Source organism: Polypterus senegalus, chromosome 12 (assembly GCF_016835505.1).
Source record: "Polypterus senegalus isolate Bchr_013 chromosome 12, ASM1683550v1, whole genome shotgun sequence".
In the NCBI taxonomy this organism is placed as follows: Eukaryota; Metazoa; Chordata; class Cladistia; order Polypteriformes; family Polypteridae; genus Polypterus; species Polypterus senegalus.
Window position 1 is genome coordinate 105,944,673 of NC_053165.1, and position 14,755 is coordinate 105,959,427.

General features: G+C 38.0%; 1 protein-coding gene across 4 annotated transcripts in view; it reads left to right on the plus strand.

Moving 5' to 3' along the window:
* rabac1 (Rab acceptor 1 (prenylated)) overlaps positions 1 to 14,755 on the plus strand; it is a 48,626-nt gene that overhangs the window by 703 nt on the left and 33,168 nt on the right. The window contains exon 1 of one of the 4 annotated variants that reach the window (XM_039773135.1): positions 3,420 to 3,526. The exons of 2 other annotated variants lie outside the window; for them this stretch is intronic. The gene's annotated coding sequence lies outside the window, so the exon portion shown is untranslated. Of the gene's footprint in view, positions 1 to 3,419; positions 3,527 to 14,755 lie in introns of those variants that run through there. One more of the 4 variants, XM_039773138.1, reaches the window with a different exon arrangement.

Below are 14,755 nucleotides of genomic sequence, written 5' to 3' on the forward strand. Positions count from 1 at the left end.
TGCTTAACTTTGTTGGTTTGTGTTTAGCCGTTTATAGTTAAAATTAAAACATGTTATTAAAACATTTTATTAGGTTTTTGGTATATTTGTAAATTTTATTTTCTAACTCACAATATTTTAATCTTTAACTGTGGCAGTGCATGAGTGTGTCCAGTGATTGCCTGGCACCCGTTTCAGGGTTGCTTCCTATCTTGTGTCAACTTCTGCTAGGATATGCTTTATGACCTTTGTAATTAACATAAACAGGTTCAAGCTGTGATTACATCTTTGTGGACAGTCTTTGCAAAAGGAGTTTCCTTAAGATTAGATGGGTATCTTAGTGAAAAGCAATTTTAACTCATGTTGATTATGAAGAATAAAACGTCACTTGATTTTTGAAGTGACACTGCAAATTCTGCGTTTAAAGTTTTTCTTGTGCTTTGTCAGTCTTCCATGAAGCTCAGTTTGTGAAGTACCTCAATAATGGTCTTATACCTGGTTTATCCCAGTTGTGGAAGAATGACATTCTAGTGAAAATGCTACAGTATAAGCTGTCTAAAAATGAACAAAAAATGCAGTTACAGAAATTACTAGATTAGGTCTCTTGTTTATTCTAAGGTTAAATGGTTTAAAATTTGAGAGTGGCATTGTAGTGCAGTGGTAGTGCTGCTTCCTCGCAATTAGGAGACTAGTGTTCATATCCTGAGTCCTTTTGTAGAGCTTGTGTGTTCTCCGTAGGTTTGTGTTTTTTTTTTGTCCCACAGTCCAAAGACATAAAGGTTAGGTGGATTGGCAGTGCTAAATTGGCCTAAGTGAGTGTGTGTATGTTCACCCTTCAGTGAACTGGCACCCCTTCCAGGTTTTATTCCTGACTTGTGCCTTATACTTTCTGGGATAGGCTTTAGCTCCCCTGGGACCCTGCTCAGGATGAAGCAGGTTCAGAAAATAGATGGATGGTTTAAAGATCATTTTCAGTTAATTAAAAAATAATTAAATTCCATTACCCAAGATTAGTTTTTATTTTTTTAATAAAGAAACACACCACCACTCACTATACCTTACACTGTGCATCATTTTTAAGCGTGTTCATGTAAAATGCGAAAGCACCTATTTTTGTCTTCATGTCTGTCTCTCCATATGAAACAGCTCAGCTCACAGTTGACAAATTTTGGTTAAACTTTGGTATACTTATTCTTGAAGCAGTTTTGTTGGGAAAGTCAGTATAACTGAGATATCTTGAACATATCACATTGTATACATTTTTGAAATTTTAAGCATTGCCAAATTTTCTAAATTGTCTTGTCTTAAAAGAGAATCATTCTCTGCAACCTCAAGTGCTGATTCATTTACATGTTCACATTTACCTTGAGAGAGGTTATTTCCATTTGTATATTTTCCTTTGCATGTCCAATGAATTATCCTGATAACAAAAGAAAACCCCTGTACAAGTTACTAAAATCACAATGGGGTTGCATATGTGGTGGGGAATTTATTGTCATATCATCTGGCTCTGTGGGGGCAAATTTCAGCATATTTTAACTCTCCATAGGGCACTTCTTTCAAGAATTTTATGTTTTAGGAAATATGAACTACAATTAGCCTTGACCCTCCACAGCCAATAACTAATAATAGTACATAATTCAATACAATGCTTACAAAAATGAGTTGCAATCTGATTATATTTAAAAGCTATTTGAGCAATTATAAACCTATCAGGGTGTAGTATTTAACTGCATAATATTTTAAAATGCTGTTGAAAAAAACATATTTTATGTACTAACACATTTTCCATTATTGTCACTTTGGACTACAACGTACTGTTACAAAAATAATACATAAAAAAGTGATATTTCTGTCATTGGTTAAGTAAATAAGCAGAGTGTATTATAAGTAATTTGTCGCTGGTTTCTGTTTGTTGTCAGTTTTATAAGTAAGAAGTTTCCCAGTTTTAAAACAGTTAACTTAAGTCCCCAAGTGCCCCTGAATGTTTTGCTATTTGTATCTGCTCTTGTGTTGCAATCTTCCCACATGAATTGCCTTTTTCTGATTTCAGGGTCTTTCTCATACAATCTTTTAATTACGCTTACTATCATATATCCCTCATGTTATTCTTCATTTATAAAGGCCAGGATATCATTTTATATATTTTACTTGTTTCCCATTCTTCTATCCATCATGTTCTCTGCCTAATCCAATTTGGTTACACTCCTATGGTGCCAATTTTGTCTATTTATTTCCTGCATCTTTTTAGATGGCTTCTGGAATGTGCTTAATCAGGTGTACAAATAATTTCACTGACAATAAATTTGAAATTGAATCTTCAACTCTGTTTTACAGATATCTTTTTAAATTAATTTCCTTTTTACCTTATTTATCTTGCTTTTCTAACTACAGTATTACACAGTAGCCACTTTTTTAGATAATCTGTTTAGATCCAGTTTTCCATAATAGACAGTTTTGTATGAAATCTTCAGTTTCTTGGCAACCTCTGGCATGGTACCTGAACTTTAGGAATTCCTGCACTTTGTTTAACAGAATAACAGGTTTCAGCAGTACTAATGCACCCTAATAACCAGTTAGAATTTATATATGAGTAATTAAGGGTAAGTGAAGGGAATTCATCATTAGGGCACTGATGGAATAACTGCTGAAATGAGGCTTTGCAGTCATATGTGAATAATAAATTAAAAATAAGTAATTTCAGGCAGTAATAGCTATTAGCAACACTGGCAATTTCTTGACTGTGTTTTTAAAGCAATTTTAAGTTATGTTTATCAAAAATGGGTTGGAATTAAAGTAATCAACGTAGACCTCAACATTAAGGTTTTGAAGGGCACCGTCTATTGGAATGTATTAAAATGCATTACATTTGTCATTTCAATTGATGGTGCATCACAAACATTTGTAGTAATAAAATAAGAGAGATATCAACCAAATGGACACAAATATTTATCCTTTTATTAAGGTGTGTGCTGGTTAGGTTGAGTGCCAGCTTGAGCCTGACTGTATGACATTGCATGTGGATGTGTGCTTGAGTGGGCCCTGCAATAAACTTGCTTGTTGTCCAGAGTCGTTTCCTGGCTTGTGTTTGCTTTTGCTGCCAAGATGAGCTTTGACCCGGCATTGGATTATACAGGTTTAAGAATATTGTGATGCATTATGTATTTATTCTAGGCGTGTAGGGTAAGATATACAACATGAAGTATAATTATGTGATTATTACGAATTTCTGTTTGCTCATGGTGCACTGCCAATTACATTATACAGTACACATTGACCGACCCGGACATACTGTTAAATGGAAACATTGAGAATTTCTATATAATTTATGTTCATTTAATATTTTGGAGCAGGTAGACAAAACGAGAGTACCGCCCCACTTGTCCTAATAACAGGCCACAGCGCCCAGCCTGCCTGCCGTATGGGCCGGGCCGGCTTGTCACAATGGGGGGCGGTGAAACGCACTAGTATAGAGAGGCGTTTAGCACGTCCGGGTGCGTCACGAAGGCCACGTCTGAAAACAGAAAACACAAGAGCGGGGCTGCCGGTGAGTGATAATTTTTACACTTACTACCCAATGAGAAATTCCAGAAACCTTTAGTACGTTTGCAATCATGCCGCAGGTACTGATGGGGCGGAACAGCGCTAAGCGGCATTACATATATGATAATAAATGGCAATTAGCGACAACAGATTACGGAAAACAATATATGGAAGTAATTCCCCAATGGTTCTAACACACAGGAGAGGGGTACATTAAATCCTTAAGAAAAGAACAAAGGTCCTGCTTTGCTGATCTGGCAAAAAGCGGACAAGATCTTTCTGGAAGACCGACTACCACTGTGGCGCTGCGTGACTCACTCTATAGACAGCCAGTGTTTGTGTCCCTCCCACCCGACTACGAAACGCAATGACCAGCTGTTGCTAAACATGGCAGTTCACAATAAATATACAGTTGCACTTACAGTGCCGTACGTTTTGAAATCATGTTTTCGTTTTATGTGATCACATTCTAAATCCCACTGTATGTTGTTCATTTTTGGAAACATCGACTCGGTATATTCCGTCCGTCAGCGATCTGAAGCATCCCTCCGGCAACAGGGAGTTTCAGGGTGGGTTTTTGTGACTCGTACTCTTCATGTAGTGTATTTGAAACTGTCTGATTTAATTCACATCTTAATGTAGTTTAACTGCCTCCAAGCATACATAATGTCCGCGCGTCGGTCTTAAAATGTTAAGAAAAAGCAAAAGCTATTCATATTAAAGAGTTTTGTATGTTGCTTTTCGTTTGGTCGTTGTCAAAAGAAGTTGGAATAGATACCTGCGTCATAAAGCATCATCAAAGAAGAGCTGCTTCAGGTTTAGTCTTATGTGAAAGGACATCTCTTAATAAAGGAGAAATTAATGATTTTGGCAACGAGCATAGTGAGCCTGACGATATAATATTCAAAGAGAAAAGCAAACATTTTAAAATGTTTCATCAAAACAGACATCATTTAATGTTCATTTACCGGTGTAATATTACACATTTGCAAACCGCATTGAATGTAGGACACGAAGCTGCAGTAGAAAATAAGTGTAGTGTAAATTTCAAGGTCTAAAATATGAAAATAATCAGAATTTAGTAAATGCCCTCATATGAATGATCTGTGAAATATATATATATATATATATATATATATATATATATAAACCTAAAGAGAAAAAAAAAGAAAGGGCAGTACATGGCTATTTTAGCTCCTCCCAAGGGTGCACATTCTTTACAATTTCGTGTTGAAAATGAGTAAAGTATGCTTTTAATCCCAGCCAGCATTTAGTATTTAACCTCAATATATAAAAACATACCTCACAGTTCTAAAATAATGCTAGAGTAAATATTTACTCACAAGATTTACCTTCATTGAAACAATTCTAACTTAAATAATACTGGCCTCTAGGGCCGGACTGGAAAGCTTATTCAGGCCACACAATATACATCACTTTTCTTGTAAATGCATAGAAAGAAAAAACAACAAACACCCTTTTGTCTTGTATTTTTTTCTGAATGAGGAGACAGTAGATTCAGATTTTACACATACATTTCACTCTTAAATATTAGTCTTAAGACAACATCTGAAGTGTGGAACAACATAAATGTAAACACTTCATAAATAAACAAACCATGTGTAATATATCAAAACAAATGTGCGAAAAGCACTGAACCACAAAAAGTAGTTGCCAGTGGTATCCACAGTGCATCGATTATGTTTGCAATTTCACCTGTGAGTCTGAAATCTATACAGCCGCTGTCAGTGTCTGGATTGTAGTGCTGAACAGTCTTCCACAAAGTTTGAAGTGTTGGTCAAAAAAGATCACTTTGAATCTCTTCAGTAGACAAAAGACTCAAAAATGTCTTAGTGCCACAGAATTCTGTCAAGCATTTTTTAAAGAATGCACTTAGTAAACAAAAAACTATCAAACATTTCGTGCAGCATATTCAGTCACTCTCTCATTGTAGCGCTAAGGTTTAACTGTCAGAGCATGAGAGACACACTCTAAAAATATTAAAATAAAGTTAAAACAAGACACGTTCATTAACAAACTTATGAAATAAAGAACAACGGGTACATTTAAAAACACAAATTCCACTCACATATGTGTTTCATTAATAAAAAAATAAAACATTTTGTGTAGCCTATTCAGTCACTCTTGAGGGAAAAGGGAAAAAAAACATTCAAAATACGCCACACTTCATTAAAATTTGAAACAAAAATAAAACAAAGTAAATACATAGTAACAAATACCAAAAACCATACAACATCCAAATATAATTCAAAATATATTATAAACTTTTAAACAATCTTCATATATAACTTTAATCACAAAAGCACCAGACATACGCACCTCTCATCATAGCGCACCTGTTTAACTATTAGAGCACGAGACGCATGCGAAATCAAAACTTGACTTGAACAAAAACAAGAAACTATCCAACCAGAAAAGTAACCCTCCAATGTTAAATATAAAAGGATCTGTGCCCACTACAGACCAATAATGCCTGCTCATTTTCCAGTTATGATAACATGATATAATTTCACTATTAGTTTATTTCACTGGTTGCTCTGAATGCCAGGCCAGGCCAGGCCAGGCAGCAGGCCATCTGGAAAGCTCCCACTGATTGTAAACGTCAGTCCAGCTCTGCTGCCTCTGTCTTTAGAAACATGCTGCCAGATCTGCAAATGACCTCTAGTAGATATTATACTTAAAATATTACAACAGCTTTTCATTATTTTTGTGGACTTTCCTTTGTCATGCTTAGGCTGGTGCAGTATGTCACTGTATAGAGGGTATAAAGGTTAGGGGTCATGTACTGCCTGATTATTGGATAGGCACCTAAAAGTTAGTGATTTGGCAGTGATGACAGATAGGAAAGGTTCATGGCTTCGATCTTTGTTTGTTTTGTGATCTTTCGCCTGTATTTTAATAGTATCTGTGCCTTTACCCTATTAAAGCATTACAGCTTACATTGAAACGTCTGTCTTCCTTATCTACAAAAAAGTACAGTTTAAAAGAATATTCCAGCCAAAAACATATCTGCTGCTTACACTGTGTTGTTTGTAGTGATGCTTAATCTTGCATTTTCCTAGAGAACAGAGATAATAAAGTTCATAACAGAGAGCATCAAATGGGGGCAATGTCATACAACAGCAAACAATATCAAAACATCTATGAAAAAAAAATTCCTAAATTACTTGTCATATAATCCACATGTCGATTTGTTCACACCTGTCTCAAATACACTTATTTTTGTTAAAATATTATTAGGTAAAATACTTCCTGAAAATTCTCTTGGGTACAGATGGGGAAGTGCTACCAAATGAGATTGAGCTTTTAAATTGAACAACCATCCCTTCCCCCTAGCTGCACTTTTGGTTCTGCAGCAGGAACTTTCTCATTTTTTGGAATGAGTTTTGTCTTCAAGTAGTATATAAGGAAACATAGAATTATTCCAAGAGAAGGCATACTGTAGACATTGCCACTGCTGCACAGATTCTCATGCCTGAAAAAAATCTGACAGGCAATATATCATCCTGAAAAAAATTACAATTCTTTATAGATTTTCCTCCACCTCTAATATAGATGATATACTACTATTAGATGTACATTAATCAGCCACAATATACAAGCTACAGTTGCAGTTTCTTGCCCATTGCAAGTACAGTTCTTCAGTAACTAGCATTTTCTTGTTGATAATCTTAACAGGCAGTGAAAGGTAAAAAAAAAAATAATAATTTTAAAGTTCATAGCTCAGAAGGCCTAGAAATAGTTTATATAAACAAGCACCAGAAGAATACAAATCATATGAAAAATGGAACCATCTTTAGAATATACCAAGAGTTTATTAGTACTTAGTGATGTGTAACTTTAAAGTGTTTGTTTCAACTGTAAGTGATAGAGACACACAACATATTATTTGATTTCATAGCTCCCCAGATGGGCTAGAGATTTTGATGAAGCTGGACTTGGTACAGAATCTTGTGTTACTTATGTTACGTTCAATTGTTGTGTAGTGTACTTATTGTAACATAATCTTATATGTCTAATAAAAGGATATGAAGAAAAAGGGACTTGTCCTATAACTCAGCATTCATTCTTTTTTTTTAATTTTATTGTAATAATTCCATACAAATAGATCAATTTTTACAAAAAATAAGATTGAACACAAATCAACCCCCACCCCCTGAGAAAGAGAGCATACATAAATCATACATAAATTGATGAGTTTAATAGGCAGATAAAGATAAATGGAGAAGAGAATCTACTTCCTTAGTGTTGTAAGAGCTTATTCTAAAATATTATTGATTAGATCCTGCCAGGTTTTGAAAAAGTTCTGCACAGATCCTCTAACTGAGAATTTGATTTTTTCCAATTTCAAATAATATAAAACATTAGTTACCAACTGACTTAAAAGAGGAGATTTAGGATTCTTCAAGTTTAGCAAAATAAGTCTGCATGCCAATAGTATAGTGAAAGCAATCTCAGATTTTTGTCCTTCTGCACTTTAAGCCTATCAGAATTCATTCTTATACTGTATCTTAACTAAGTTGATACTATTTTACTGCATATTAAGTTAATTAAATGTCATATTCTTCCTCATATAAGCTAAATACCTTTTTTATTTGTGTATGAATACTAAATCTAAGTGTATATTTTCATAAAAACATAGCAACATAACAACTTAAAGAATAAAGTACAGTGATATTTTGATTAGGTATTATATTTACTAAGTACCTTGTTAGCTTTTGGGTTCTTTGATTTGTTGGTGAGTGTTCTTTTGGGTGGATTTCCTAGCTCACTCCAGCAAGATTTGCTGGCAACATGAATGTTTCCTAAAATTCGTCTTCTCAGTGCAGATTGATAGACTTTAAATTGTTGTGAAATTTCTGTAAAATCCTTTCTAGATTGATGAGTATTTTTAAACCAATTTTTTATATTTGTTTATATATATATATATATATATATATTGTCAGGTATGTTCTGGGGGCCACGGGTTGAGGGCATGAAAGCCCTACCCTGTAGGGGTCCGTGGTCACCGCCAGGAGGCGCCCCAATGCCTTGGGGACCTGTTGCCCCAGCACTTCCGCCACACCAGGAAGTGCTGGGGGGAAGACTTTAGGAGACACCCGGAGAGCTGCCGGGAGGACAGCCAGCACTTCCGCCATGCTGGGGCGTGGCCAAGCGAGGAGGCAGGACGAAGAACAGAGGAGGTGTGGAGGCGGCCCGAAGAAGGCATTTGTGGCCAGGACTGAGTGTGTTGGGGTGTTTTGTGCACTGAACTGGGTCTGTGTGACCAATTTAATAATTGTAAATATTGTAAATAAACGTGTGGTGGTTGAGAAACAACATGTCTGCCCATCTGTGTCCGGGCCAAGTCCACAATATATATATATATACAGTCATGTGAAAACATTAGGACACCCTTTGAAAGCATGTGGTTTTTTGTAACATTTTTAATAAATGGTTATTTCATCTCCGTTTCAACAATACAGAGAGATTAAAGTAATCCAACTAAACAAAGAAAACTGAAGAAAAGTCTTTTCAAGATCTTCTGTAAATGTCATTCTACAAAATGCCTATTCTAACTGAGGAAAAGATAGGACACCCTCACATGTATTCCCTCTTAAATTGGCTCAGATCTCACACAGGTATATCACACCAGGTGCACATAATTAGTAGATCGTTACTCTGCATGTTGAATGAGGCTTGCCCTATTTAAACCTCAGACATTTAGTTTGGTGTGCTCCTGACTGTTGAAGTGAGAGTGAGCACCATGGTGAGAACAAAAGAGCTGTCAGAGGACTTCAGAAAAAAGATTGTAGCAGCCTATGAGTCTGGGAAGGGATTTAAAAGATCTCAAAAGATTTTGAAATCAGCCATTCCACTGTCCGGAAGATAGTCTACAAGTGGAGGGCTTTCAAAACAACTGCCAACATGCCCAGGACTGGTCGCCCCAGCAAGTTCACCCCAAGAGCAGACCGCAAGATGCTAAAAGAGGTCTCCAAAAACCCTAAAGTGTCATCTCGAGAACTACAGCAGGCTCTGGCTACTGTTGATGTAGAAGTACATGCCTCTACAATCAGAAAGAGACTGTACAAGTTTAACTTGCATGGGAGGTGTGCAAGGAGGAAACCTTTGCTTTCCAAGAGAAACATCGAGGCCAGACTGACATTTGCCAGAGATAAAGTTGACAAAGACCAGGACTTCTGGAATAATGTTCTTTGGACAGATGAGTCCAAAATTGAATTATTTGGACACAACAGCAGAGGACATGTTTGGCGTAAACCAAACACAGCATTCCAAGAAAAGAACCTCATACCAACTGTGAAGCATGGAGGTGGAAGTGTCATGGTTTGGGGCTGCTTTGCTGCAGCAGGACCTGGTCAGCTCACCATCATAGAATCCACGATGAATTCTACTGTGTATCAGAAGGTGCTTGAAGAACATGTGAGACCATCAGTTAGAAAATTAAAGCTGAAGCGGAACTGGACCATGCAACATGACAATGACCCAAAACATACTAGTAAATCAACCAAAGATTGGCTGAAAAAGAAGAAATGGAGAGTCCTGGAATGGCCAAGTCAAAGTCCAGATTTGAATCCCATTGAGATGCTGTGGGGTGACTTGAAAAGGGCTGTATGCGTGCAAGAAACCCTCAAACATCTCACAGCTGAAAAAGTTCTGCATTGAGGAGTGGGGTAAAATTTCCTCAGACCGATGTCGAAGACTGGTAGATGGCTACAAGAACCGTCTCACTGCAGTTATTTCAGCCAAAGGAGGTAACACTCGCTATTAGGGGCAAGGGTGTCCTATCTTTTTCCTCAGTTAGAATAGGCATTTTTGTAGAATGACATTTACAGAAGATCTTGAAAAGACTTTTCCTCAGTTTTCTTTGTTTAGTTGGATTACTTTAATCTCTCTGTATTGTTGAAACGGAGATGAAATAACCATTTATTAAAAATGTTACAAAAACCACATGCTTTCAAAGGGTGTCCTAATGTTTTCACATGACTGTATATATATATATATATATATATATATATATATATATATATACACACACACACACAGTGGGTACGGAAAGTATTCAGACCTTCAGTTTTCACTCTGTTATATTGCAGCCATTTGCTAAAATCATTTAATGTACACACAGCACCCCATATTAACAAACAAAAAAAATAATTTTTGAAATTGTTGAATTATTTATTAAAAAAGAAAAACTGAAATATCACATGGTCCTAAGTATTCAGACCCTTTGCTCAGTATTTAGTAGAAGCACCCTTTTGAGCTAATACAGTCATGAGTCTTCTTGGGAAAGATGCAACAAGTTTTTCACACCTGGATTTGGGGATCCTCTGCCATTCCTCCTTGCAGATCCTCTCTAGTTCTGTCAGGTTGGATGATAAACGTTGGTGGACAGCCATATTTAGGTCTCTCCAGAGATGCTCAATTGGGTTTAAGTCAGGGCTCTGGCTGGGCCATTCAAGAACAATCACAGAGTTGTTGTGAAGCCACTCCTTCGATATTTTAGCTGTGTGCTTAGGGTCATTGTCTTGTTGGAAGGTAAACCTTCGGCCCAGTCTGAGGTCCTTCGCACTCTGGAGAAGGTTTTTGTCCAGGATATCCTTGTACTTGGCCGCATTCATCTTTCCCTCGATTGCAACCAGTCGTCCTTTTCCTGCAGCTGAAAAACACCCCCACAGCATGATACTGCCACAGGACAAGTGATGAGCAGTGCCTGGTTGTCTCCACACAAAAGTTCTATCTTGGTCTCATCAGACCAGAGAATCTTATTTCTCACCATCTCAGAGTCCTTCAGGTGTCTTTTAGCAAACTCCATGCGGGCTGTCATGTGTCTTGCACTGAGGAGAGGCTTCCGACAGGCCACTCTGCCATAAAGCCCTGACTGGTGGAGGGCTGCAGTGATGGTTGACTTTCTACAACTTTCTCCCATCTCCTGACTGCATCTCTGGAGCTCAGCCAAAGTGATCTTTGGGTTCTTCTTTACCTCTCTCGCCAAGGCTCTTCTCCCCCGGTAGCTCAGCTTGGCTGGACGGCCAGATCTAGGAAGGGTTCTGGTCGTCCCAAACGTCTTCCATTTAAGAATTATGGAGGCCACTGTGCTCTTGGGAACCTTAAGTGCAGCAGAATTTTTTTTGTAACCTTGGCCAGATCTGTGCCTTGCCACAATTCTGTCTCTGAGCTCCTCAGGCAGTTCCTTTGACCTCATGATTCTCATTTGCTCTGACATGCATTGTGAGCTGTAAGGTCTTATATAGACAGGTGTGTGGCTTTCCTAATCAAGTCCAATCAGTATAATCAAACACAGCTGGACTCAAATGAAGGTGATCTCAAGGATGACCAGAAGAAATGGAAAGCACCTGCGTTAAATATATGAGTGTCACAGCAAAGGGTCTGAATACTTAGGACCATGTGATATTTCAGTTTTTCTTTTTTAATAAATCTGCAACAATTTCAAAAATTCTTTTTTGTCTGTCAATATGGGGTGCTGTGTGTACATTAATGAGGAAAAAATTAATTTAAATGATTTTAGCAAATGGCTGCAATATAACAAAGAGTGAAAAATTGAAGGGGGTCTACTTTCCGTACCCACTGTATATACATATATGTGTGTGTGTGGGTATATACAGTGGTGTGAAAAACTATTTGCCCCCTTCCTGATTTCTTATTCTTTTGCATGTTTGTCACACAAAATGTTTCTGATCATCAAACACATTTAACCATTAGTCAAATATAACACAAGTAAACACAAAATGGCTGCAAAATAACAAAGAGTGAAAAATTGAAGGGGGTCTGAATACTTTCCGTACCCACTGTATATATATGTATATGTGTGTGTGTGTATATGTATATATATATATATATATATATATATATATATCAGAATCCATTACATTCATGATATTACAGCTCTCTGAATAATTAAAATAGTGAGATGTATACGTGATATAATTTTCATTATGATAGTAGTTAAAGCATGTTATTAAACATGGGAACATGCGGTGCGGTGGCGCAGTGATTGTGTGCGACCTTCGATGAAATTATTTATTGCAGCAGTGCTGTCTCTTTCAAATGTGCAGTAATCCCTCCTCGATCGCGGGGGCTTCGTTCCAGAACCCCCTGCGAAAGGTGAAAATCCGCAAAGGAAAAAACATATGTTCATATGGTTATTTTTATATATTTTAGGCCCTTATAAACTCTCCAACACTATTATAAACATTTCCCGCACAGTCATACAGCATAAACCCTTTGTATTCTCTTAGATATTAGGTAAGATTCGTTGAAATTATGTATGTAAACACACTGTTTATATACAGTAAAACCTAAATATTATTTTAAAGATATCGCCTCCAATATCACCCGCAATAAATATGTACAATGCAAGAAAAATTGTGTACAGTAAAATGTGTGTACAGTGACACTAAACGTATGTACATGTAATAAGTACTGTACTTCAACATCATCCAACCTCTGCTCCTTAGGGACAAGCTGACAGAGATGGGAGTAGATTCACACCAGGTGGCATGGATCATGGACTATCCTACAGACAGACCTCAGTATGTGCCTCTCGGGAAATGCAGGTCTGACATTGTGGTCAGCAACACAGGAGCGCCGCAGGGGACTGTACTTTCTCCGGTCCTGTTCCGCCTATATACATCAGACTTCCAATACGATTCAGAGTCCTGCCGCATGAAAAAGTTTGCTGACGACACTGCTATTGTGGGCTGTATCAGGAGTATAGGAAGCTAATCAAGGACTTTGTTAAATGGTGCGAGTCAAACCACTTACACCTGAACACCAGCCAGACCAAGGAACTGGTGGTGGATTTTAGGAGTCCCAGGCCCTTAATGGACCCCGTGATCATCAGAGGAGACTGTGTGCAGAGGGTACAGACCTATAAATACCTGGGAGTGCAGCTGGATGATAAATTGGGTTGGACTGCCAATACTGATGCTCTGTGCAAGAAAGGCCAGATCCGACTATACTTCCTTATAAGGTTGGCATCCTTCAACATCTGCAATAAGATGCTGCAGATGTTCTACCAGACTGTTGTGGCGAGTGCCCCCTTTTATGCGGTGGTGTGCTGGGTGAGCAGCATAAAGAAGAAGGACACCTCACACCTGGACAAACTTGTGAGGAAGGCAGGCTGTATTGTAGGAATGAAGCTGGACAGGTTAACATCTGTGGCAGAGCGACGGATGCTGAGCAGGCTCCGGTCAATCATGGAGAATCCACTGAACAGTGTCATCTCCAGGCAGAGGAGCAGCTTCAGCGACAGATTGCTGTCACTGTCCTGCTCCACTGACAGACTGAGGAGATCATTCCTCCCCCACACTATGCGACTCTTCAATTACACTCAGGGGGGTAAACGCTAACATTATTCAAAGTTATTGTCTGTTTTTACCTGCATTTTTATTACTCGTTAATATTGTTTTTGTACCAGTATGCTGCTGCTGGATTATGTGAATTTCCCCTTGGGATTAGTAAAGTATCTATCTACATAGAAAATTAATTATGGGTACTCACCAACAGCGACACGACGATGAGTTTAATTTTACTGCACAACAAAGGAGAGCGTTACAGGTCTTCTAAAGGAGCCTCTTTAGGCGATTGTGTAGCACTGCCATTGTTCTTCTTCCAGCAGTCTTCAATCTAAATCCCTAAAGCATATTCCATCCGGACTAATGCCTTATTACATCCACTTACAACTCCTTTTGCGCCCTGGTTAAAGGACACTGCGGCCGTAGATCTTATATTCTTTTCCTCCTTTTTAAATAAAAAGAATCATGGACTCATTGACGCCGTAATGGCATCCTGCAGCGGTGTAGCTGTTCCCCTCCTTCAACATATCCAAAACTTTTACCTTTTCGGCAATCGTTAGCATCTTCTGTTGGTGATTGGGCATGGCCCCTGAAGCAGTAGCAGGAGCAGATCGTTTTGGAGCCATAGTGAAGGGCTTGACTATGCACAAAGATAAACACAAAAGAGCACAAAAGTTAACTCTTTACACAGCGAAACACGTTGATGCTGAATGAGTGAGACGAGACTTCCTGTTAAGCAGCGGAATCGAATTTGGCGCTCAGTCGCTGAGCCAGTCAGCACACAAGAACTTAACTCCGTGCTCTGATTGGGTAGCTTCTCAGCCATCCGCCAATAGCATCCCTTGTATGAAATCAACTGGGCAAACCAACTGAGGAAGCATGTACCAGAAGTAAAA